At 33.3% G+C, this 24,850-nt stretch overlaps 1 long non-coding RNA gene across 1 annotated transcript; it reads left to right on the forward strand.

Annotated features, from left to right (window-relative positions):
- The first annotated feature begins 28 nt into the window (after positions 1-28).
- LOC123669053 lies at positions 29-23,012 on the forward strand. The gene is made up of 2 exons (XR_006745677.1): positions 29-316; positions 22,905-23,012. It is a non-coding gene; the product is annotated as an uncharacterized LOC123669053 (long non-coding RNA).
- The last annotated feature ends 1,838 nt before the right edge of the window (positions 23,013-24,850 follow it).

Raw genomic sequence — 24,850 nt, forward strand, 5'->3', positions numbered from 1 at the left:
CTACATTCGCCACCGTTTACCTACTTCAGAGCGAACTTTACTACGTGCTAGAGCTTTGTGCTATGGTCGATTAGTTTAGAGTGTTATAATATTATATTTTATTACACACAGTGCATACACTTTTAAATATAATCATAACTAAACATTCATATAAAATGGTGATATTTGGACGATAGTAAGTGATTTTTACCACAGAGTGTTCGTATTGTAGAGTTATGGCTGGTGATTTCAGAAGTGTGAGGACATCGTTATGCTAATTTACTTCCCATGTTACCGGGTTTCACCTATGTACCTGGTTTCAGAAGGTGCGTTAAATGTAAGATTTTATTATTTTTAATAATGTACCAGTTATGAAACGACACCGGAAGCTCTTTATAGTTAAATTAAAAATTTGTTTTCTTTGTTCGTTGAACACTTGGTCAAACATAAATAAATTACGCTAAGGGTATCGCGGCCCCTCTTGTTTCGTGAGTCTGCTCCGTCTGCTGACGGATATATTGCGTTTATTTACATTCTCGTTCTCTCCATCAAAATATGTCTCATTGTTTTTCTATATTTACAAAGGTTAGTAAAAGCTTCCACTGGCGTGATTAATATTTAAAAGTAGTATATCTATAATATATATATTAAAAAGAAAAAATATTTTTTTTCGATTCAATAAAAAACGCCAAATAATAATGAAAAGTAAATAAACACTATAATAAAATAGGCTATTATGTATAAAAATAAATAATTTAAGTAGATAATATTTGCTTATTATACTCTTTTAAATGAGGTTCTAAAGTATGTTTAGTTTGAATACTGTCTGCAATGTATTTTAATTTGATAAATAGATTGAACTCTTATAAGATTTATATAAGAACTGTATAACTTTGTTTGTAATTTATTTCAAGATTTAAAGTTCTGTATCATAAACTAGTAATTATTAATTAATTATGTCTCTTATAAACATTATTTGCTATTCTTTCATCATACTTTATTACAGAAACTAGGTCAGTCAAGGTTTTAAAACAAAGACATGAAAAGTATGCACCAGGCATAAATATGATCCTAATCATTGAATGAATACACTGTTCTTTCTACAAGTATAAAGGTGTATCATAAGACTAATTTTTAATTTTAACTTTGTCTATCATAGTTGCGATAACTTTAAACTACTAATTTAATAGTATATTTATTTAGAAAGAAAAATAAAGGATAGTAAACAAGAAAAAAATTCTATTTATCTGAAGTAAAAACATATAAAATGGAACGATAATTATAAACTAATAAAGTTGAAATGTAGTTTCAAGAAATGTCGTTAATCAGTATATAGCTAGCATTTGCTCTAAAGATACAGTATTTTGTTCTTCTGGGCTGTCATTTATTAAACTATCTTTATTATGGAACGTTAGTATGGAACATCCATGAGACATAACACCTAAAACTAAACTACAAATTTTCAGGTGTATTTTAAAAAACTTGTGACTCAAGTTAGTGTCGTGCTTATTAAAAAAGCAAGTTAAATAGCTCTTCGCAGAGTTCATCATCATAATCACTTCAACCTATCGCAGTCCACTGCTGGAAAGGCCCCCACAAGTAGCGCCAAAACTGGCATGCACTCATGTTTACAGTAATAACAATGGGCAATACACATGAGTTCTTCACAGAGTGTATCCATCGAATTGATTGCGTTCACATATAGGGCTACTATATTGTTCTTATGAGTTGTAGTCTGTTGTCGTCAATCTATTGTGAGATGGAGCGTTACAGTACAGCAAATATAGTGAAATTTACTGTTATGTTGTAGTCTTGAGACATAAAATAAAAAATAAAATCAAGCAATGGACTTTCACTATTAAATCTAGCAACAAACGATTAAACCAACAAATCTTTCAACTCCATAGCATACTTGTAGATAGCAAAAATTGGCTGTCACAATTTTCTTGATTAGTAATTATTCTACTTATGAAATGTAACAGAATACACTATTGACATCTAACACCGCTTGATTGCAATTAATCTGTTAAATGTTACAGACACATTATGTTAACTTGAATTACTTGAAGGATAACAATGATACTGGAATAACAACAATATGTTCTCATAATATCACAAACACAATACTTACATTTGTCAGAAACAGTTGTCAGCATATATAATAAGCGTGTCTGTCATAAAATTAATCAATTCAGATAGCGTTTATTATTTAACATACATAATTTATTGAACAACGCTGATGCAACTCTTCAATTGGTGACGTTAAATTCATGACTTCTTATCATCCATTTAATTTATTGTACTGAATTGGAGCGTCTCTTGTATCTGCTAAACGTGTCTCGTTTATTGATTTAAGCCAATTATTAGCTATTGAAATACAATAATAGGTCAAATAAATGGTCTTATTGTTTTATTTATCTAATAGGTTCTGATATCAAGCTCAATTAGAACTATTATCTTTAACGATGATATATAGAAAATTTTCTGTTTTAATACTATTTTTTGAGTTGTTTAGTAATATCTAATATATAAAATTCTCGTGTCGCGGTGTTTGTAGTTAAACTCCTCCGAAACAGCTTGACTGATTCTCATGAAATTTTGTGTGCATATTGGGTAGGTCTGAGAATCGAACAACATCTATTTTTCATCCCCCTAAATGTTAAGGGTAGTCCACCCCTAAATATATATTATTTAATTTTTAGATAATATTTTTTTTTTGGTACAACATTAAAAAATACATACAACTCTAAATTTTCAGTCATCTACGATCAACCCTATTTTTAAATAGCGTTTAGTGTCAAGACAACGTTTGCCGAGTCAGCTAGTTGTTTTATATAAACTTGTTACAAATTATTTCTCAATTCAATTCAAAATATTGAAACGGAAAGAAAATTTCATTGAAATGTAGGTATTGGTTTAAGGCAACAAAATTGTAAAATAAATATAATAGACATGTTTTTATTGTATTTTACACTTTTAATTCAACAAATACATATAATGTATGTTTCTTTTTTCTTATTAAAACATCAACAGAAGATAAAAAATATACCATTAAAAATTAGGGCTACCACCAACACTGCTTTCGTTAGCTCAGTTACAACTTGCAGCAAGAATTAGGAGTAACTTTCTGAGCGAATTGCTCTTCGCAACATTTCTACATCTAGGTCACAGATTTATTAAATGCTCGGTTAGTATGCTCGCTGAAATGCCAGACTTAATGCACGGTCAAGTGGGAAAGTAGCTTTCTGGAAAACGTATCATCCTATTTCGTTTATTCGTAGATAATGCGTTGCGACCCTTTTCCCCGGCAACGCGTGGAGATATCAAGCTGAATTTCATATCAAATACTCAAGTCTATTGTCCGTTAGAGCTGTAAAAAAATCAAACTTCTGGAACGTAATCAAAAGATACAGCCGTTTATGCTGCAAATTTTCGACACTTACAGGGGAATCAAAATTTACAAGGTACTTCCCGTGAACTCAGAATCTTGAAATTTGGTACGAAGCAACGTTTTATAGCACAGATAAAGGAAAAATTGCGAAATGCTTAAATTTTTAATTACATCACATATTATAAAAAAAAAGTTTAAAAAATTTTGTACGGTACCCGAGTCCAACTCGCACTTGACCGTTTTTTTTTTTTTTTAATTTCATTCGATAAGATTACAGCAGAGCATTAATAATTGTGTTGCTCGCAAACGAAAAAAAAGCAACTTCAATTACATCGGCGAGTAATACAACGTAGATCGACGAAAAAATAGTCAAGTAACTACGCGTTATCAAAGATTACTCAAAAAGTAGTTATCAGATTTCAATAAAATTTATAGGTGACCACATGACAAACATCAGCTTTCGATTAAATTAAAAATTATCCAAATCGGTACACCAAGTAAAAAAATATTGGGGATTTTCAAGAGTTTTCCTCGATTTCTCTGGGATCCCATCATCAAATCCTGGTTTCCTCTATCATCTATCATGGTACTAAACTAGGGATATCTGCTTTCTAACAAAAAAAAAAAATATCAAAATCGGTACATCCAGTAGAAAGTTATGCGATATAATACAACGTAGGTCGACGAAAAAAGCGTCAAGTAAAAACGCATTATTAGATATAACTTGAAAAGTAGTTGTTAGATCTCAAATAAATTTAAATGGGACAATTGACATACACCACCTTTCTATTAAAAAAAAATTGTCGAAATCGGTCCACACGGTCAAAAGTTCTGATGTAACATACATAAAAAATAAAAATAAAAAAATACAGTCGAATTGAGAACCTCCTCCTTTTTTGGAAGTCGGTTAAAAAGTGGAAAAAATAGGGTTAGAATAAATTCAGCCGTTCTCGATTTTTTCGCTTTGTGACACTAATGGTGATTCATATTTCTTATATAGCTATTTTGGCCTGTTGCACCAGTTGTGGATATGTTTATCCAGCACATAAGTTACGAATAGACTTTAACAGCAATAGATGAAATAGGCCAATAGGAGAAACAGTTCTATTAATGAATCACAAATTTTAGCTTTATATCTGCAAATAGAATTATCTTTATTCTATAATATAAAAATGAGTCGCTGAATGTGTTGCTAAGCGCAAAACTCGAGAACGGTTGGACCGATTTCGCTAATTCTTTTTTTAAAATATTCCTTGAAGTACGAGGATGGTTCTTACGGAGAGAAAAATTCTAACAAAAAAAAAATTTAAATTTCCCGAAAAAGTCTAAAAACAACACTTTTCTATACTCCCATACAAAAGATTTGTGATAATACTTAAAAGTCAATTTGAACTTTAATACCATACGATAAAGTTTGTGTTAGGCGATACGAAGTTCGCCGGGTCAGCTAGTATTTCATAAATATAGTGTATTAATTTACGGCATAATTATATTTATTTTTTAATACTTTTACTTTTTTGATATGGACCATATACTAATTTACTATTAATAAAAACAGGTTTCTTTAAAATGACTTAACTATAAGTATTTCGTTCGAAAACTCTCGTGGAACGGAGAATTGGTCGTTAAACGGCCTGCCTTTTCCCTTCTATGTACAAAGTTTTCAACTGTCGAGCTTCATAGCCTTACGATTCCTAAATGTACTATAATTGTAATGACTAGCACGTTGGCGCAGTTTGTGTGGTCCTGCTTCCTGTTCCGCGGGTTGCGGGTTTGATTCTCGCCCGAGTCTGGTTTTAATATTTGTATTTATATATTTAAATATGTATCATATATATATATATATATATATATATATATATATATATATATATTAAAAAAATAGTTATAACAGTCGGATGTTACCTGTAACACAAGCATTAAGTTGCTTATCATATGGATAGACGACCGTGTGTGTATGTTATAAGTTATTTATTTATTTATAATATAATATAATATATGAATCCAATGATGTTTATATCCTTTATTTTTAACAAAATGCATCTATAAAAAGAGAGAAAGAGATAGAATTACTATTATAAATACAAAAGCTTGAATAAAAGCTTGATAATAATAATAATAATACTCTTTATACAATAATAATAACAAATTCTTTATTGGACCAAATTAATGCTTTAAAATTTCTTAACTTAGTGCACACTGTTAAAAGAAACAAAATAATAGCAATTAATGAAAGATGTATAAAGGCGGTGTTATCGCTGAAAGAGGGATCTCTTCCAGACAACGTTTGGTGTGTGAAATAATTAGTGTGCGAATTAGAATATAATCTGTCTCCAAGCTTGTTACTCTTTAAGAAAAAAAAATACTTTACCGACGATGTCCAAGGGATAATTTTTTTTCATATTTTATTCTTTTTTACCTGCACTTCAGCCTACCGCAGTCCACTGCTGGACATAGGACTCATAGATAGGATACATAGGACATAGTTCCAAGGTGGTAGTGGAACTGTGTTATCCCTTAGTCGCCTCTTACGACACCCACGGGAAGAGAGGGGGAGGCTATATTCTATACTGCCGTAGCCACTCAGTAGATTCTTTTTTTTTACCATCGTATGTAGTTATTAGATATTTGCAGTTTATTAATTGGGGATAAAGAGGTCCTAATTGTCTAATCTACCTCCCGCTGTTAAAGTATATTCGTAGATTATTTGTATGATGTATGATTTTTGTTCCGATACTTGCAAGGGCTCTAAAGTTACGCGGGTAAAAAAAACGGTGAGGCATTTCCAGTGTACTCGTATATATATTAAAATGAATGTTTTTCTGTGTGTCCTTTATAGAATCGTAAACTATGCATTTGATCATATCATGATCTTCAGCAAAATGTTGTGAATGAGCCCACAAAGGTTTTTGAGTTGGTGCACCCAAAAAAAAATTTATATATATATATATAAATTTCCGAAACTATAACAGATACAAACTTGAAATTTGGCAGGTAGGTTTCTTATAGAACGTAGACATTCGCTAAGAACGGATTTTACGAAACTCGACCCCAAGGGGGTAAAACGGGTTTTGGAAGTTTGTATGAAAGTCCTATGTTTTTGAAGTAAGAGACTTGAAATTTAAAATGTATGCCCTATAGATGGTGTGAAGGTGTCCAAATAATGTATCTTTAGAAATTAACTCCCTATTGGAGTTAAAACGAGGCATGGTAGGTTTATTTATTTATTTATTCAGAAAACCAACAGCTTCTTATGTGCTGTTCTTATCATGAAGCATATAACAAATAATATATGTACGATTATTTTTTTTGTGTTACCCACACATTAGGAATTCTAAACATTTTTGAATATCATATAAAAAATTGACCGCTCCAGCGGGGTTCGAATTCGCGACACGGTCAGTCGGAGACTCGGGTTCGAACCCCGCTGGAGTGGTCAATTTTTGATATGATATTCAAAAATGTTTACAAATAATATAGCCAATAACAGGTTTCCCTAAAGTTGACAAATTTAACAGGTTAACTCATTCATCGCGAAATCTCCGAAACTATAACAGATACAAACTTGAAATTTAGTAGGTAGGTTCCTTATAGGGCGTAGACATCTGCTAAGAACTGATTTTACGAAACTCGACCCCTAAAAGGATAAAACGGGGGTTGGAAGTTTGTATGAAAGTGAAAAGAGACTTGATATTTTAAATGCATGCTCTATACATGGTGAGGAGGTGTCCAAATAAGGCATCGTAATCTATATTTATATATATAAAAGAGAAAGGTCACTGACTCACTCATCACAAGAACTCAAAAACCGCTGGATGGGTCCATCTATCTGGGATGGACAAAGATGAAATTTGGCAGGGAGGTGGATTATAGTTAGTAAACGTCCGCTAAGAACGGATTTTGCGATATTCCACCGCTAAGGGGGTTTGATTGGGGTTGATAGTTTGTATGAAACATATACAGCAGCTATAAGTTCGCCTGATAGGTTATTTATACTGCAGCCTGAAAATAAAACTAAAAATGTGCTGTATAGAGAGGTTTTATAAAAATAACTATTAAATTATACTACATTGTGCCTTTTAAAAAGTTAGTCAGTGTGAGAAACATTTCAAATGACTGAAATAAAAAATAATTTGCGTTAAACATCTTAATAGTAATGCATATCTTCATAACCACGCGGACGTAGTCACGGGCATCAGTTAGTGTATTGTAAAACGAAGTCCCCAAAAGTGTATATGATTGATTCCCTCAACAGATTTTCATGCGGTTTCACCAATGGAGAGAGGGCTTCAAGAGGAAGGTTTACGGAACAGATAAGCCGATTTTGATGAGAGTTTCACTGGAAGTCTGCCGGGAAAACTTTGTGACACACTGATTTTAACGCGGGCGAACCCGCGGGCACACCTAGTATATATATATACGGTCGGATTGAGTAAGCTCCTCTTTTTTTGAAGTCGGTTAAAAAAGGGTAGCAACGCGCGTAGAGTACAGCTAGTACTTATAATACCTATAAATATAAAAGAAAACCTTCATAATTTTACCGATATTGTGAAGTATAATTATGTCATTCGATTATTATTATTTTTTTTTTACTTAATATACTTATAATATGGCAAAATTAAATTCTAAATTTACTAGTTTACCACACGATACTTATTACTAGTGTAATATTCACCTCCGCACAGCAAAGCATTATAAATATTATCTATCCCTCAAGTGTTAATCCACTTCTGATTTTGAATCTTATCAAATTTTTTGAGCTATTTACACAAATATGTACTGGCAACGGTAGAATTACTTAAAAAAAAAAAACATAAAGTGGCATTGATAACAAGAATTGCATGTACAACGAAATTGGCAACAAATAAAAAAAAATAACTTATTGATATTCTAAGTAATTCCAATCAATTTAAGTATATAAACGTTGAGATTTTACTAAAGCTACCGTCCCTTAAGGAAACTCCGCTACCAGAGTCATTTCGAGGCATTTTTTTAAGGATTTTTTTTAAGGATTCCGATCAAATTTGTGTACGTACTCGTGATTTTCAAATACTTTAGTCGCTGAATAGCTGTACTTGCTGGAATTTTCTTTCAAAATTTTAAATAAATCTTTCCTCTAAAATTACTTAAATAAATCTGTCTCCAACAAAATAAATCTACCGAGCATTTTATTTAAATACAACTTTTCGAATTACGGATCATGTGAAAAGAGAAATAAAGCTAAGCTTAGACTTCGACACTTTTCGCCGCACACTCAGTGTATACACCGAGTGTCTATGTATGACATTTATTGTGTCACTGTGACAAGTGTCAGCGGATATGTGAACACGTTGTGTCCAAGTGTCTCTTGCGGTTGAAGGTTGATTGACATTTTTCCATACATTTATACAAGATACCCTGAAATGAATTTATTGTTGAAATGGTAGAGACTGTTATCGGAAAATATATTACTAATTTTTCGCGCCTTTCTTAGCAATTGGTTGTAAACTCCTTATTCTTATCTTTTGTAACTCCATCCACTTGTGAACATTATCTATATAAATATGAATAAATCAAATATTGTTTTGCGTTTAAGTCGTTGTTCGATTCCAACACGATGACCAAACAGTGTCTGAAATTGTGGACTCTCACACTCACACACACACACACACACACACACACACACACACACACACACACACACACACACACACACACACACACACACACACACACACACACACACACACACACCCACACACCCACACCCACACACACACACACCCAAAAAAACTTGAACGAACTTGTGGAGGCCTATGTCCAGCAGTGGACTGCGATAGGCTGAAATGACGATGATGACCAAAACGTGTTTGTTGTGAAACAATCACAAACAGCACAGTTCTAATCGCATTCATGTTAATAGGTCCCGTTTTGCTAAGATGAATTGGTCAAAACATATACGTTGCATCTAGATAAAAACGTACAAAGGTATCCAATTAGATCCGCCATTATTTACTCTGTTTTTAACTTCATGTACAGAACGACAGATTTTTGCTGTCCATAACACATCGCTCTCATTCGCAATTTTTTTTTTTTTATGAAATGTCCCTAACTCGGCAGGCCTTGATAAGCCTTTGTTACTGCGATTTATTTTGTTGAAATATTTGCTTTTTTAAAAGTAGAAAATTTATAATAAAATATTTTTTAAGGTATTTGAGGATAGTAGGAAGTATCGCTGAAAATTTAAAGCAGCTCGACGGGGGTAGTATCTCAAGCTTATAGAAGATCGTAGTTCAAAAATACTGCTGTCAATTTTTCCTAAGGTGAGTAAAGTAGCCAGAGCTCTTGTAAAGGATCGGGGCTGGGATCGACATCGCGCTATCAAATCTTCTGGTATAAATAAATAAATATCTACACAAAACACAAAAGGTCGTCTGTTCCTAAGTAAGCAACTTAATGCTTGTGTTATAGGTAACTGCCGACTGGTATAGCTACATTTTTTTTTCGATAAACATACTTATAAATAATACATATATAAATAAATATTTATAATACACCCAGACTCAGGGTGCGAATCGAACCCACAACCCTCGGAGCAGAAAGCAGGGTCACTACAAACTGCGCCAACGGGCTAGTCAATTATTGGTATTTTACTCGTATGTACTTTTAAATAGTTTTTGCATTTTATAAAACTTGAAAGATTCGATATTTAACTAGCGTTGACATTAATATTCAAAGATATATCTATTATTATGTAAGACTTTTTGTTTCTGAAATACATCAAAATTAATCTTCTAAGGGAGTTTATACTGAACATGTGATAATGCTCTTAATTTAACGCACAGCAACCTTTACTAAAATAAATTGTTGAAATTTGATTAGCCCTTAAGTAATACCAAACGTTACATAAAGTGTATTTTTTCACTAATTATTTTATTTATTTATTTATTAAACTTTATTGCACACACAAAAAAGAAGATACATTTTAGAACGATTTGATACAAAAACAAATAATGTATGCAAAGGCGGCCTTATCGCTTAAAGCGATCTCTTCCAGGCAACCTTTAATAAAAGTAGTCTAAGAAAAATATGTCGGTAGTAGTGCGCAATCGACAACGCAAGTTTAGCACATATAATTAAATTAATTACAATACATTTAAACGGTATATATCTACATAAACATATAAACACATATGTAAACACATACATACTATATTTATACAAACATACAAATAAAAACAATATACCAATAGAAACATATACATAATTAAAACTATGTAAGAGTTAAGTAGTATTTGTGCAAACGATTCTTAAAAATATTTATAGACTCTGCTTGACGGATGTTATTGGGTAGGGAATTCCAAAGTTTGATCACTTTAGTAGTGAAGGAGTTACCATAAGCATTAGAGCGACAAAGAGGTACCACAAGCAAGTTATTACTACGGGAACGCAAGTGACATTCAGTGTCATGTCCTAAAAAACTAAACCTTTCCTTAAGATAAGGGGGTGTGTGAGGGTGATAAAGGATATTGAACAATAAAGAGAGGGCATGCACATTTCGTCGCTGTCTAATTGGTAGCCAACCCAACTGTTGTCGATATTGAGATATATGTTCAAATTTGCGCAACCCGAATATAAAGCGAATACATATGTTTTGTAATCGTTCCAATTTGTTTAACAGTTGTTCAGATAAATCGATATAAACAATGTCAGCGTAATCTAATAAGGGTAGCAGTAAGGAAGTAGTCAAAGCAACTTTGGTTTTAAAGGGGAGAAAGTTCTTCCAACGTTTTAGCGAACCTATTGTTGCAAAGACCTTTCGACTCACCTCGGCAACTTGAGGCGCCCAGGTAAGAGTGTTGTCAATTAATAACCCCAGATCTTTAATAACAGGAAGAGGTGAAAGAGCGACGGAATCGAATAGGATGGTAGGTAAGTCGAGTGAATTAATTTTGGAAAGCTGATATGAGTTGCCAATAATAGTCACTTGAGATTTATTTGGGTTAATCAGTAAACCGTATGAATGACACCATGTAACGATTTTATTTAATTCAATATTTAGAGTAGTGATTGCGTTAGCGATGTCAACAATAGGTGTAGTAACATATAGTTGCAAATCATCAGCGTAAAAGTGATGTTTTATAGTGAGGAGTGAAGACAAAGAATTGATAAATATAGAAAAGAGCATGGGTGACAGAACTCCTCCCTGAGGGACCCCGCAGGAAAGAGTACAATAAGCAGAACGTTTATTGCCAAAGCTAACGCACTGTTGCCGTTCATATAAGTAGGCCTGAAACCATTTGGCAGCACATGGAGCAATATTTAGAGTCCGTAGAATTGCAATAAGTAAATCATGGTCAACGTTGTTGAAGGCATTGCTAAAGTCAAGAAGTGCAACAATCGCCACCTGTTTACTGTCCATTGCAAATCGGATATCATCGCAAATTTTTATAAGAGCCGTGACTGTGCTGTGTCCAGTCCGAAACCCAGATTGAAAAGGGCTTAATAAATTATTAGTACGCAAGTATAGATTAAGCTGAGAATAGACAATACGTTCAAGAACTTTTGATAGAAAAGGTAATATAGAAATTGGTCGAAAGCTGGTACCAGACGAAGAAGGAGATTTCGGAATAGGGACAATCAAGGCTTTACGCCAGGCACTGGGAAAAGTACAAGAGGAAAGAGAGAAGTTAAAAATATGGCAAACCACAGGTAAGATAAATTCGAGCGATAAAAGAATCATTTTCCTGCTTATACCGTCATTGCCAACAGCTTCCGTTCTAATTGCATTAATTTGTTTCTTAACCTCCAGCGGAGAGATGTCGTTAAATTTAAAGGAAGCATGCTCCGGAATTGGTAGAGAGCTAAGGTAGTTTAGAGTTGATAGTTTGGCTTGTGTATCAATCTTAGTAGTATGTGAAAAATTTCTGTTAAGAGCATCAATATCAAGGTGTTCACTGATACAACCCTTCTGCCGCCCAAAGCCGAGTGTCTTTAGAAACTTCCACGTTTGACGAGGGTTATTGTTTTGGAGGGAAGAGTGTATAAATTCACGCTGTGCATCACGGCAAACTCTACTGCAGAAGTTACGCAATTTTTTGTATTTTAATAGATTGTTATCAGTAGGTTTAACTTTATATTTAAACTTAGCAGCGTTGCGTCTAGCCATTAATGTTCTTAACTCTTGAGTAAGCCAAGGAGCTGGGAGATGCTTAAGTTTTACAGGTCTTAAAGGAGCATGTTTATCAAATAACTCAATGAGATAGTTGTTAAATATTCTCAACTTATCTTCTATGGTCTTAGCAGTGTAAATAGTACCCCAATCAATTATATCTAGGTCTTGCAGGAAACTTGTGTTATCGAAATTAGCGAAATTACGTCGCAAAACTATTGTGGGTTTCTCTTTAGGTGGACGAATTTTATAAGACAAAAACACAAGATCGTGGTATGAAAAACCTTCGGCTGGCAGTTGTCCATATGTTCCAACGTGATTCAAGGAAGAAACCAACATCAAATCCAGCAAAGAGGGAGTACAATTAGGAAAAAAATGTGTAGCGTTAGTTGCAAGTAAATTAAGATTAGCACCACTAACAATATTTTTAAGGCGTTTAGAACGTATATCATTTTTGATAAGACACGTATTAAAATCACCCATAATAATAGTATGATCAAACAGAGGTACATATTGCTCAAGAAGGGTTTCAAAGCTTATTAATTATGTTTTTAAAATTAATGTTTGAGTAATAAATCAGAATAAATTTATTAATATGAACATTGTTGTCAAGGGGATGTGAGTTGTTGTGCCATTTATACGTATACTAGGCCCTAGGGCTTTAACTTTGTTTAAGTAGACACTCTGGCAGCAGTTACCTCAAATGGTAAAGTTGATATGTAGTGACATAGGAAACATGCTTGATATTTTCATTTCCCTAATTTTTGTCCAGATATTTTATATTTTCTCCTATTATTTATACATTTTTTTACTAACATTAAAATACCAGTGTGTATTTGTCTCAAAAAATCTTAATGTGCCAGAATTCTTGTTAATTTAGTTTTCAACTCAAAGGGATCCTCGAATTGTTTTGAGTCTTTCGTCTAGTTGTGGTATATCTTTTTTTGCAGCCTGTTAAGCACTTACGTCTGTACGTAAACTAGTATTAAGTTTTTACTTAGTTTTGACAAAAATAAAAAATACAAAAAGCAACTGGGTCTATAATATTCCATATGTCTGAAAACTTTGAAACATTTTATACTCGGATAAAACATTAGGTAACTTAAATTTTATTTTATTCGTATTAAATTCAAGTGTAATCGTATAATTGAAAAAGAAAATTAGAAAGGCAACGTTAGAAAAACTTTTGTACAATTTTATTACACAACGAGCTTTCGCTAGAGGCTTCTTTCACATCGGATTTTGAAAGGAGTGTAGAAAAACTTAAAATAATATATTATTATATATTTAAGATTAGCAAGTATTCATTTTAAAAAATATTGTTAACTGTGGTAGGGCAAAGCAGCACATATTCTGGTCAAAATCTGGAGCAGCTTGACTAGAGAAGTACCTCGACCTTACAGAAGATCACAGAAAATTAATACTGCTTTCAAGAAGTGTTGCGTTCCTGTGGTGCATAAGGTAAGAGCTCCTTGGTAGGGTCGGTAACGCCCTTGCTTCTGGTGTTGCAAGCGTCTATAACCTACGGTAATCGCTTACCATGAGGTGAGCCGTTCAATGCGTGAAGTATAAATAGAAAAACTTCCTGGATATGAACTCTCAAATCTCCTAGTGGTATGAACATTCACACACGGTCGTCTCATCCTAAGATAAGCAACTTAGTACTTGAGTTATAGGTGACAGTAGACTGCTATAGCCGCATATTTTGACTAAGGTGTAGAGTTTGTGAAGTTAGGGCTTGGAGAGTTAGGGCGTGTAGAGTTAGAAGCTTGGCTCTACATGAGATCTGATAACTTTTTGACAGTGCGAGCCATATGATCTCGTCTTGGCAACATTTTACATGAAAATGTTTTTGGTAGGATTAAATATTTTTATTCACCTGATGGCGAGTCGTACGCTTGTTTGACGATGTCCTCGTGTTGAAATAAAAGTAAAAAGCCATATAAAATGTCAATTCTGTTATTTCGACACTCATTAAAAATATTCTTAAATAAGAAACCGTAAAAACAGACAAAGTAACTTCTGTATAAGAAGAAATAAAATGTTTGCCAATTAAGAAAATGAATAAAAACTTGAAAACATAATTGATGTTTATATTTATGATGAATTTATAAATAAGATACGTTTAGAATAACGGCATGGATTTCTGGAAGGATATTTCTACAGATATAAAGTACTGCGGACAAAAGGCTGTTCTCTGATGGGTTCTTGACAGCCGGGTTTAGTTTGAGTGAAATTTGCCAAATCTATCCAATAAACAGGTCGGTAAATGTTCGAATTATTTTCAAGTAAATCATTTATCTGTCTTATTATTTGTCTGATCATATTGAACATACCCGTATAAGATGCCTTTATTTATTAGTTTCAATTTAGGACACAATCAATTCAACACATCAATTTTTCAATCTAGGAATGCATTTTGATAAATTTATCACTTTAATGTGAATCGTTTGCTGGACTAAGGTTTCCTATGAAGGATTTTTTTTATATCACTAGGTCGGCAAACAAGCATACGGCTCACCTGATGGTAAGAGATTACCGGAGCCTATAGACGTCTGCGACATCAGAACCTTCACAAGCGCGTTGCCGACCCAATCCCCAATCCCCCCAGGAGCTCTGGTCACCTTACTCACCAATAGAAACACAATAGGTACTGCTTGAAAACAGTATTATTTAGCTGTGATCTTCTGTAAGGTCGAGGTATAACCCCAGTCGGGCTGCTCCATATTTTGAGCAGGAAATTCCTGCTGTGCCCTACCCCAGTTAAAAGGATCAAAGGATCTCAGGATAAGGGTTGTAGTTTAATCCATTATGCTGTCTTTTGTAGATTCGCGGATATAAATGCTATAGTAACTCTCCTGAAAAATACGTCTCCTCACAATGTTTTCCTCGTTCTTGTCCAGTAGCTTACATATACGTATACGTATTTACAAGCTGAGTTCAGTTCAGTTTTAATTTTGGTTTTTTTTTTTTGGTAATGGCCACTTTTCTACTGAAAATACAAACAACTCAACATGTAACCGGCCTGTCTAAACCAGCGACCTACAGAAATATTCTGCCGCTGGCTGTAAATCGGCAGGTAAAATAGAATTTTTCCAGCAAACTAAAAAAAAAATCTGCAACGCGTTGCCTAATTTTTGTGAAAAAAATTCATCAAATAATTTTCGATAACGACGAATCCTTAATTATTTCTCGTAAAAACGGCGAACTAGTTCACGTTTTTATTACTCTGGAAATCGTGAATGGAATCGTGAGATTTTTTTATTTTTCTACTGGAACTAAAAATTGTGATGATTTTTACTGTGGGTAGTTATATTTAACTGGTAGATTGTTGGATTTAGTGCAATGCTTTTGATTTGGTACAACAGAAGATAGCAGCTGTTCTTGCACTATCGACAAACTAACAATATTAGTTTTGCGGTCTATAGCTTTTAGACGGCCCTGTAATGTGTAGACCTTTAAACATGTCCAGCTTATTATGTCGTCATTCAACCTCATGTGTGATGATAATATGCGTGGACATAAAGTTACGCACAAACGCACCGACGGTCTAGCATCATTACGTTGTTAGAATACAGAATAGCTATGACAAAAGAGGCTTATCATCAGATAGCTTATTTTCAATTTAAATTAATAAAGTTTAAAATTATTTTTTTTCAATTTAAATTAATAGTTTTTTTTTTTATATATTTTTTTTTGTCATAGGTACTGTTAGTTTATAGGGAAATTATAAGAAATATACTCTTTATGAGATGTGCTAAAACCTATAAGATTAGACCAAGACACTTTGACGTCGAAACGTGTAATCTATTGCAATTAGCAGATATGAGATGAATAGATTATTTATTAAAGAGAAAAATATTTAATTAGAATAATTCAATTAAGCTAAATGCCAAACATGATGATAACGAAATAATAAAATGAAAACAATGAAACAACTCGTGATACTTGTATAAAATATTTTGCGACGCTTTTAATAACGTTCGGTCGAAATGAAACAGAGAATAAATATGACATTCGGTGGTTTTCGGATGGCATTGTCTTTGAAGTTCGTTAATAAAGTGCAATTTTCACCTTTAACAAGTGAACCGTTGGATGATATTTGAAATGAAATTCCGGCACACGTCAAACAGACCTAGGGCTGGAGGCAATCAAAACAGCCCAGTATAAATTAAATAATGTCTGACGGACACGGGTGTGGGATGAATCCGATCCAATGATTGTTAAAAATGTCTGAAAAATATCCGACGTTTGATACGATTTCGTTTATAACGGACATTTTTTTTGGATGTAAGGGTGTGGGCACATCAGCATCGAAATACTGTGACTGTAGAAATATAACGAATTATTATTTTTGTTTTTAATCATTTATTTCTCGAATTCCAGGCGTCAGTTAAACTGTATTACATAATGAAACATTTTCGTATCCGCCTATTGCTAAGACATCCTATATTTATCACATTAAGTAGCGATCGAAACTTTAAAGACTGGCAACCATGGCTTTAACGCATTGTCAATGTCTAAGATATGACAAAACGCGGTTTGATGCTATACCGTACTCTGGATAACGGCGCGTAATGCGGTCGAACTCGTAGGTTATGTGATACCTTCGACTGTTAATTGGTTTCAACTGTCATTTTATACTAGCAGTGCTTGTGGCCACGGCCGTGACTATTACAATAATACTAACCTTTGGTAGTGTACAGATTTTTATAAAATAGAGTCAAGACGACACTGAATGCTGTTTTGTGAATTTACGGCGGTAGTTCTACAATAAATGTGTTACATGATGTCTCACTTCCTATCACAGTCCACTGCTGGACATAGGCCTCCCCAAGTTCGCGCCGCATATGGCGTGAACTCATGTATTTTGCCCACGCTGGGCAGGCGGGTTGTCCACCGCAGACGCTGCTGCCCGTCTTCGACCTGTGTATTTCAAAGCCAGTAGTTGAATGGCTATCCCTCCATCAGTCGACTTTCTAAGTTCCATGGTGGTAGTGGAACTGAGCTATGTTATCCCTTAGTCACCTGTTATTACGGACACCCACGTAAAGAGAGGGGATGGCTATATTATTTACTGCCGTAACCACAAAGCAAAGATGTCAAAAACATATAGATATTTTTGTAAAAATACTGAAACATATTGATGCTTGAAATTACCATTAATGTAAATAAGTATAGATTTAAAATTGATTCATCCCCATTGTAGTAAAATAATAAACAGTAAAGTAAAATAATTTAACGTAAACGACACGTACTTCGACATTATCGACAGTATTCAAATGTGCCGTAGAGACAATATGATCAAACACGTAATCAAAAAGTACCAAAAAAATCACAATACGTGTAATTAATAACATATCGGTTAGTGTGGCTGGAATTCTCAAATAGCGTGTTACGACAACGAGGGCATCCGTAGCATATTTAATTGAATTTTGAACGTAGAGATGTCTCTCTTAGGATATACCAAAAATTTTCATATCAAACGAAACGCTTTGAGTATCAACGACAACGCATTCCACTTTATGAAATTAATGCTGAACGTTCAGTATATTCACAAAGACACTTTAGTTATAAAGTTTGAATAATATACGAGTATGAGTACTATTGCAGAATGACCGAGCTTCGTTTGGTCCATAATAATGTTCCAAAGTATTGCTACTTCTCGGTACAAGAAGGCGACTAGTTAATGACACCAACATTACTTACCTATTAATTTAAGTAACAACTTAGATTTAAATTTTTAAAGATGTCTTAAAAATATTTTTAGAATGGAAAGAATCCTATATTTATTTTTTTATCAGAGTCGGTGTGTAATTCACAAAAGTTAATCCCTAAAAGTAAGTAAGTCAGTTCCCTAGATAGTTTCTAGCTCAAGAGTATGAGCTAGCTCTCATAGTTAAGATACGAACTAGACGTGATCTTCAATCATCTGCTTAATAGATAAAAATTATATAATTATCTTCTTTAGTATGTTAAAGGTAAATCGCGAAGAAGTTGGCTGAAAATTTTCCGACCAAGCTATATTTATATTCGGCAACCGCCATTCAAACCAGACTTAGCAGACAATGTAATCGCAATAAAACATCACTCATTTTGATGTGAGATTTATTTATTAAACGTTAGGTATTAAAATTATTCTTTAAGTAGGCGCATTTATAAATAAAAATAATTTTTTCAATTTTGAATTAAATATAGCCTGGCTAGGATTTTACAGGCAAACCTTTCGCGGGTATTTTTCTAATATACTAAAATTTATTTAGTTCGTATCTCCTACTATAATATATCAAAACAATGATAGGACCTGGCGAGGGGTAAACGCATAGTACATAGTAATAGGTTGCTTAGTACATAGTAATAGGTTGCTGAGCTAACCATTGAAGGCGCTATTCCCGCGTAGTACAAATATTTGTATATTTTTGAGTGTCTCGAGTTTTACTGGACCCCTAATTAATTATTTGATCCTATAACGGCCGGTTTCAATTATCTATTTCCGGTTTTGCCTACTAGCCATAGATTTTTGACAAAATTATTTTTTTATTTATTTATTGATGTTTGGTGGTGTGCAGAATTGGGAATTACTAAAATTCACATTAAGAGACAAATAAAAAAAAAACAATACGTGGGCAAATAATTCATATACATACTGAACAAATACATGCATATATACATACATACATACACACATACACACATACATACATACATAACGACGACAGTAAATATGGAGTAATATAGAATAATATGACACAATTAGTATGGAGCTTACATCAAAATTTTATCTCTAGTAGGCAAATTCAGAGATAGAATATTTAAAATGACCGTTAAGTCAAAGGCATTATGTATTTGTGTCCTAAAAAAAGAATATCATACAGTTAACATAGCATAAGTAATAAAAATTTCACATATTGTAGGAACAATGTGCACCTCACTATTCATATGTCACATATTTATGTTGAAAACCATACGAATCCCGTCACTGTACTCGAGGTCTAAGGGCAGATGTAAACGGGTGGTTTTCGCCCGAATCTACGCTCAGTTCAGCTCAGTTGGGCTCAGTTAGGTACAGCGTCTAGTGCCGGCACAGTATTCGCCAGCCTCCGATCGAGTTACGACGTCTCCTGCGGTTGTTGATTCGTGCTCCGAACACGATTTATAAATATTGTGATTTAAAGTCACAATTATAAATTATAATTTAATTTATAATTATAATTAAAATAAATTAATCTTTGTTAAAATAATAAAATAAAAAATATATCTTTATCGCTGCACTTAGTGAAAACTTTCTAACTTAAAATCAGTTAGACATTGTGTTTACGTGCTTTTAAACAAATCGTAATTTTTTTTTTGAAGTGCTATCTTAATATTTTCTTAATACCAGTTCTAATAATAACAAAAACTTTCACAAGCATACAAACGAATTTATAAGTAAGTTATGGGATTAAATAAATCACAACTCAGTCATAAACTCATGTCATGTAATTTAATTACTCATTACAATATCTTATATGTAATCATACATATAAATTAGTTATTCACGATAATATAAATAGTAGCCGAAGTTCATCTCGCACCGGTCATGTGTCAGTCTAAAGTGATCGTATTTAGCGTGTGATCGGGCCGGAAGCCGGCGCCGGTGTGTTTGCGGTCCTCGCAAAGAACTCTCACGCGAATCTCTCTAACGAATACACCGAAAACCTCTTAACTATGAAGTGAATTCAACTCCGTATGAGGTGCTTCGAACTTGGCTCGTGCTTCTGAACTACGGAATACTTTTTAATATGATGCATTCAAACATTATACAATTTTACTGACGCTAACTATGTCAATATAAAGAGGGTAAATTTTCTTTAGTTTTAATACTTATAGTTGCACTATTATAAAGTTGCATTATACACAAGGTAGGCTATAAAACAACATGCGTAGATCCAAAGCGAAATATCAGCACTATCAACGCGGTTGACACCGCATGCAAAATTCAGCCTAAAACAATATGTTTGTTACCTTTATTGGTTACGATAATTTCAGGATGTAAATGGTTTTGTTAAAAAGTATTCGCACTTGAAAGTAAGTTAGAAAGGTTTTAGGGCACCAATCATAATCACGGAACATAAACAAAAACCCACAAAAACGCGTCCGAGTGAGCTAATAAACGTAGGTCAGTGGTAGATGAATATAATTATCACTTTTGACTATTTTGCAGAGGTTTGGCGTTATTGTAAATCGTTCGCGAAAACCCGTATAATCTATACAAATAAATAAAATTGGACTGTCTATTTGTAATATGAAAGTAACCGCTTTTTACTAAATGCATAATATATGACACACGGCATATACACGGTACATATACAAAAATAATATTTTTTACAATTTTTGTCTGTCTGTCTGTCTCGTTTCTCTCTCCTCTGTCTCTCCTCTGAAATGGCTGAACCCATTTTGACGAAACTTTCACTGGCCGATAGTTGATGTAATAAGGAGTTGCTTGGGCTACTTTTATTTTACTACTTTAAATTTATTTATTTTATAACTCTGCGAACGATACGTGGATGAAGTCACGGGCACAGCTAATATCAAATAATAATGTCGATAAATAATATATATATTAAAAAAGATGTTGCGGATTAAATTTCGTTTGTTGGAAAGGTTAAATTTTTGTAAAAAAATAAATTAATTTCGACAAAAATAGCTCCTTTCTTGATAGAAAAGCAAATTATAGGGAAACAGTATATACCGGCCTAAAATCTGAGCTCCGACAAATTGAGCCTTAATCCTTACCTTAGTACCGTTCATTTGCTCACAATATATAGATAATTTGTAATTAAAATAATAATAATAATATAACTTAGACATTGAATCATTGATAACAAAATTGTATCTAAAAGTGACAAAAGTGAATATCAATATTATCGAGGTCATGTCGCAACGAGTAACAGTGATGCGTATTCAATTTAAGTAATGCAGTTATCAAGATGCACAGTTCTATTTCGTCTCGAGATCTATTTCAAAGGAACGCGATACGGGAAACCTATTACGGCATTCTTAAATATCCTGTTACTGTTTTCTCAATAGTTTTATTTCACCTGAAGGGCTTGAATCTTAGGAAGTTTGAAAACGTCTGGAAGCTTCTTAGTTCGAATACTCGACTCGATGCGTTCTTTGTTCGTGTTGTAATTAATTAAATGTGTCTATTTATTAATGTTTCGGATAGTACGTTAAGCTGCCGGTCACGGTTGCTATCATACCTTTATTTTTACATATAATACATTTATTTATGTAAACACGATTAAAAGGAACTTTTTTTTTATTTGTTAAAAAATACAAAAAACACATACTTAACACTTATACATAAGCCTGCCACGAAAACTCACAAGAGCTCATCCGGACAAGCCGCCGCCTCGCATTACCTATCATATAATGTCTATACCGTACCGTAGTATATATAGCCATTAAATCTAAACTAAGGTAATTACCAAAATTTTGTGACTATTAAACGCTTAAAGATTTCGATAAATGTTCTTTTAGTGATCTTGTATATTTGCGTTTGTCCAGGTATAACTCTTGTAGGTCTTCGGGAAGTTCATTAACAAATGCAGGTATAATGGCGTTTAACATTCTAGCTCCGTAAAAAATTCTAGCATTCGGTATAACGAATTTTTTTGAGTTTTGAATATTTCTTAGGGTATTGGGTCTACATTTTTCGATTAATAAAGAAGGATCATTAACTTTATTTAGAATATGGAATTTCACCAACGTAAATACATCCATGACATTACAATATTTAAAAATATATTACTTATATCACTTTCATTCAAAATACTTTTGATCTAAAACCAACTAAATAATATTAAAAATTGGTTGTTAGATCTCGGACTGTACTCGTACAAAGAAAACAAAATTATCTGCATTTTGATATTAATATTGTTTTATGTATTTGTAGGCTATAATTAATTTTTATGCTTCAAAAAAATTATATTTTATACAAACCGTAATCAAAAAAATATAACTTTGTCTATGTTGATTAGACAGTATCATCGTTTGAAATTGCAATTCGAGAGTAATAGTTGTACAGCTCATGCTATCGCTCGGCTATTGCAAATTAGCTGATAATGTTGCTATCCTGTAGTGTTGTGTTCCGGTCGAGTGTAGGGTCGGCAACGCGTTTGCAATGCTTCTGGTGTTGCAGGCGTGTATAAGCTACGGTACGGTACGGTTTACCATGTGGGCTGTACGCTTGTTCGACCTAGTTGTATAAAAAAAAGTATCTTCGCTTGGAATTGCGATTTATGAGCAATAATTGCACAATTCGTGCTATCGCGCAGCTATTGCGAATTGGGAATGCGATAAGTTAATCTAGCTTCGTCTAATACAAGCAATATTTTACAGAATTGGTGTGTCGGTAGAGATGGTGAAGTGAGCGCGGCGAAATGGTGCCGTGTCTGGTAGCTCTGCTGCTGCTCGCCCGGGTCTTCGGCTTGCGTGCTCTGGACATATGTGAGTATACTTTATTCTTGCGATGTACATGATTCATATTTATATTTTTATTAACTAACCAGACATACATTGTCTCGTCTTGCGAACTCTTAAACGCGTGAATTGTATTTTTTTACTATTTCATTTTATAAGATCCTGCAAATAAAAAAAAATCTGCCGTATAGATTTAGTCGTACTCGAGTATTGCGCTTAGAAAAGCATTTAGCGATTTCATTTATGTAGATGTGTATTGTAATTCGGTACATAACATAAAATATAAATATGAATATTATAAGCACTTTTAAACATGTATAAGTTTTTGCTTTTGCGTTATATTCTAGCTGTATTTAGCTGGAAATTGTAAACAGGTCATTGTTTCTAGAGCTCCTGGTTCGTGCTGCCAAATAAGCATTTTTGCTCTAGGGTAAAAAAGACAAAGTAATCATTTGGTTGCTATCACGCATCTGTAAATTCTCATATTTAAAAAAAAAACCTCCAGCTTAAAAATGTATAATAATGTCTTTTTGGAAGTTATTAAGTCAGTGATTAGATTATACGATATTTTTTGTCTGTAGTAAACAACAAAAAACTGTCATAAATGATGAACTGTCAAAGGCGATAAGTTAAAGAGGCTTACAAATTAGACATAACTACAAAAAAATATATACCTAAATGATATAATATGAGGGACTCCGGTATCAAAAATTTATTAACCTATGGGTTGTCTGGCAGAAATGGCTAATTAGCCGTAAGTCCGCCCATTGTACTTCACTGTCTGTAACTATGCTTTGTTTGTAATATATTTGTGGTGTACAATAAAGTATAAAATAAAATAACCTAAATAGATTATTTTCTTATACGTATCAATAAATCGTAAAAATGTACGCGCTTTACTTGTACATAATAAATTACCTTTTAATCCAATTATAATGTAGTGATTTAATGCAAGATCATCACATATCTTTAACGATTTAAATTGTAGAAATATCGTTTGATAAACATGTTATATACATGATAACAATTTTATATTTGTTATTATTTGTTAAAAGTACATATACATATAACTGAACCACGTTCTGGGAGCTATCAATCTTTCGGAACAATACTACACACTTGTTGATAGACATTATCCAAAAACGAACAAAAAAAAAACTTAAACCGCCTATTTCAAACGACGGCTTTTAAAAGATTCTCCTGTCTGCACAATGTTTACCAAAACTTAATAACGTATTGCAGACGATTTTTTAATCACCATGTCAAAAAAAAGAATCAAAAATCGACACATCAGTAGACCGTGATTTATGACGTCGCATGTCAGAACAATAGCGGAACAAAGTCGCATTAAAAACGCAAAAAAAAGACACGCTACAAGCGAAAGTGATCTTCGGCTCGTTTGAATAGTCAGATTTATGGAACAAATAATAGGTTATTTTCATTCACAATAGAACGATCGCGAGCTATTGGTTTAAAATCACATGTTTGCAATCGAACTTGTTGCATACAATCGCAGTCCGTGCGAAGTGTCGTGAATAGCTACTTTAGTAGACGAGGTTCTCATATCGACTGGTTTTTGTTTTTTGTTTTTCTTTATGCGATATTTCCATTTGTGGACGAGTTTGATTGCTTTTAAAATGATTTCAGAAAACTAAACCTGTTTGAATGTTACTAGCAAACCCGGCGAACTACGTACCGCTATGTTATGTTTTTCGTGAATAGACAATAAGGAGCAAAAAAGAATGAATAATTTGGTGCTTACGTTCGTAAGTTTGCGCATACATACATTTGGCCTATTTCTTTTAAATATAGATAGATTAGAGATTATTCGTGAGGTAGTAATGGGGAAATAGATAGACGATCAC

The sequence above is a fragment of the Melitaea cinxia genome, chromosome Z (genome assembly GCF_905220565.1).
Source record: "Melitaea cinxia chromosome Z, ilMelCinx1.1, whole genome shotgun sequence".
Classification (NCBI taxonomy): domain Eukaryota; kingdom Metazoa; phylum Arthropoda; class Insecta; order Lepidoptera; family Nymphalidae; genus Melitaea; species Melitaea cinxia.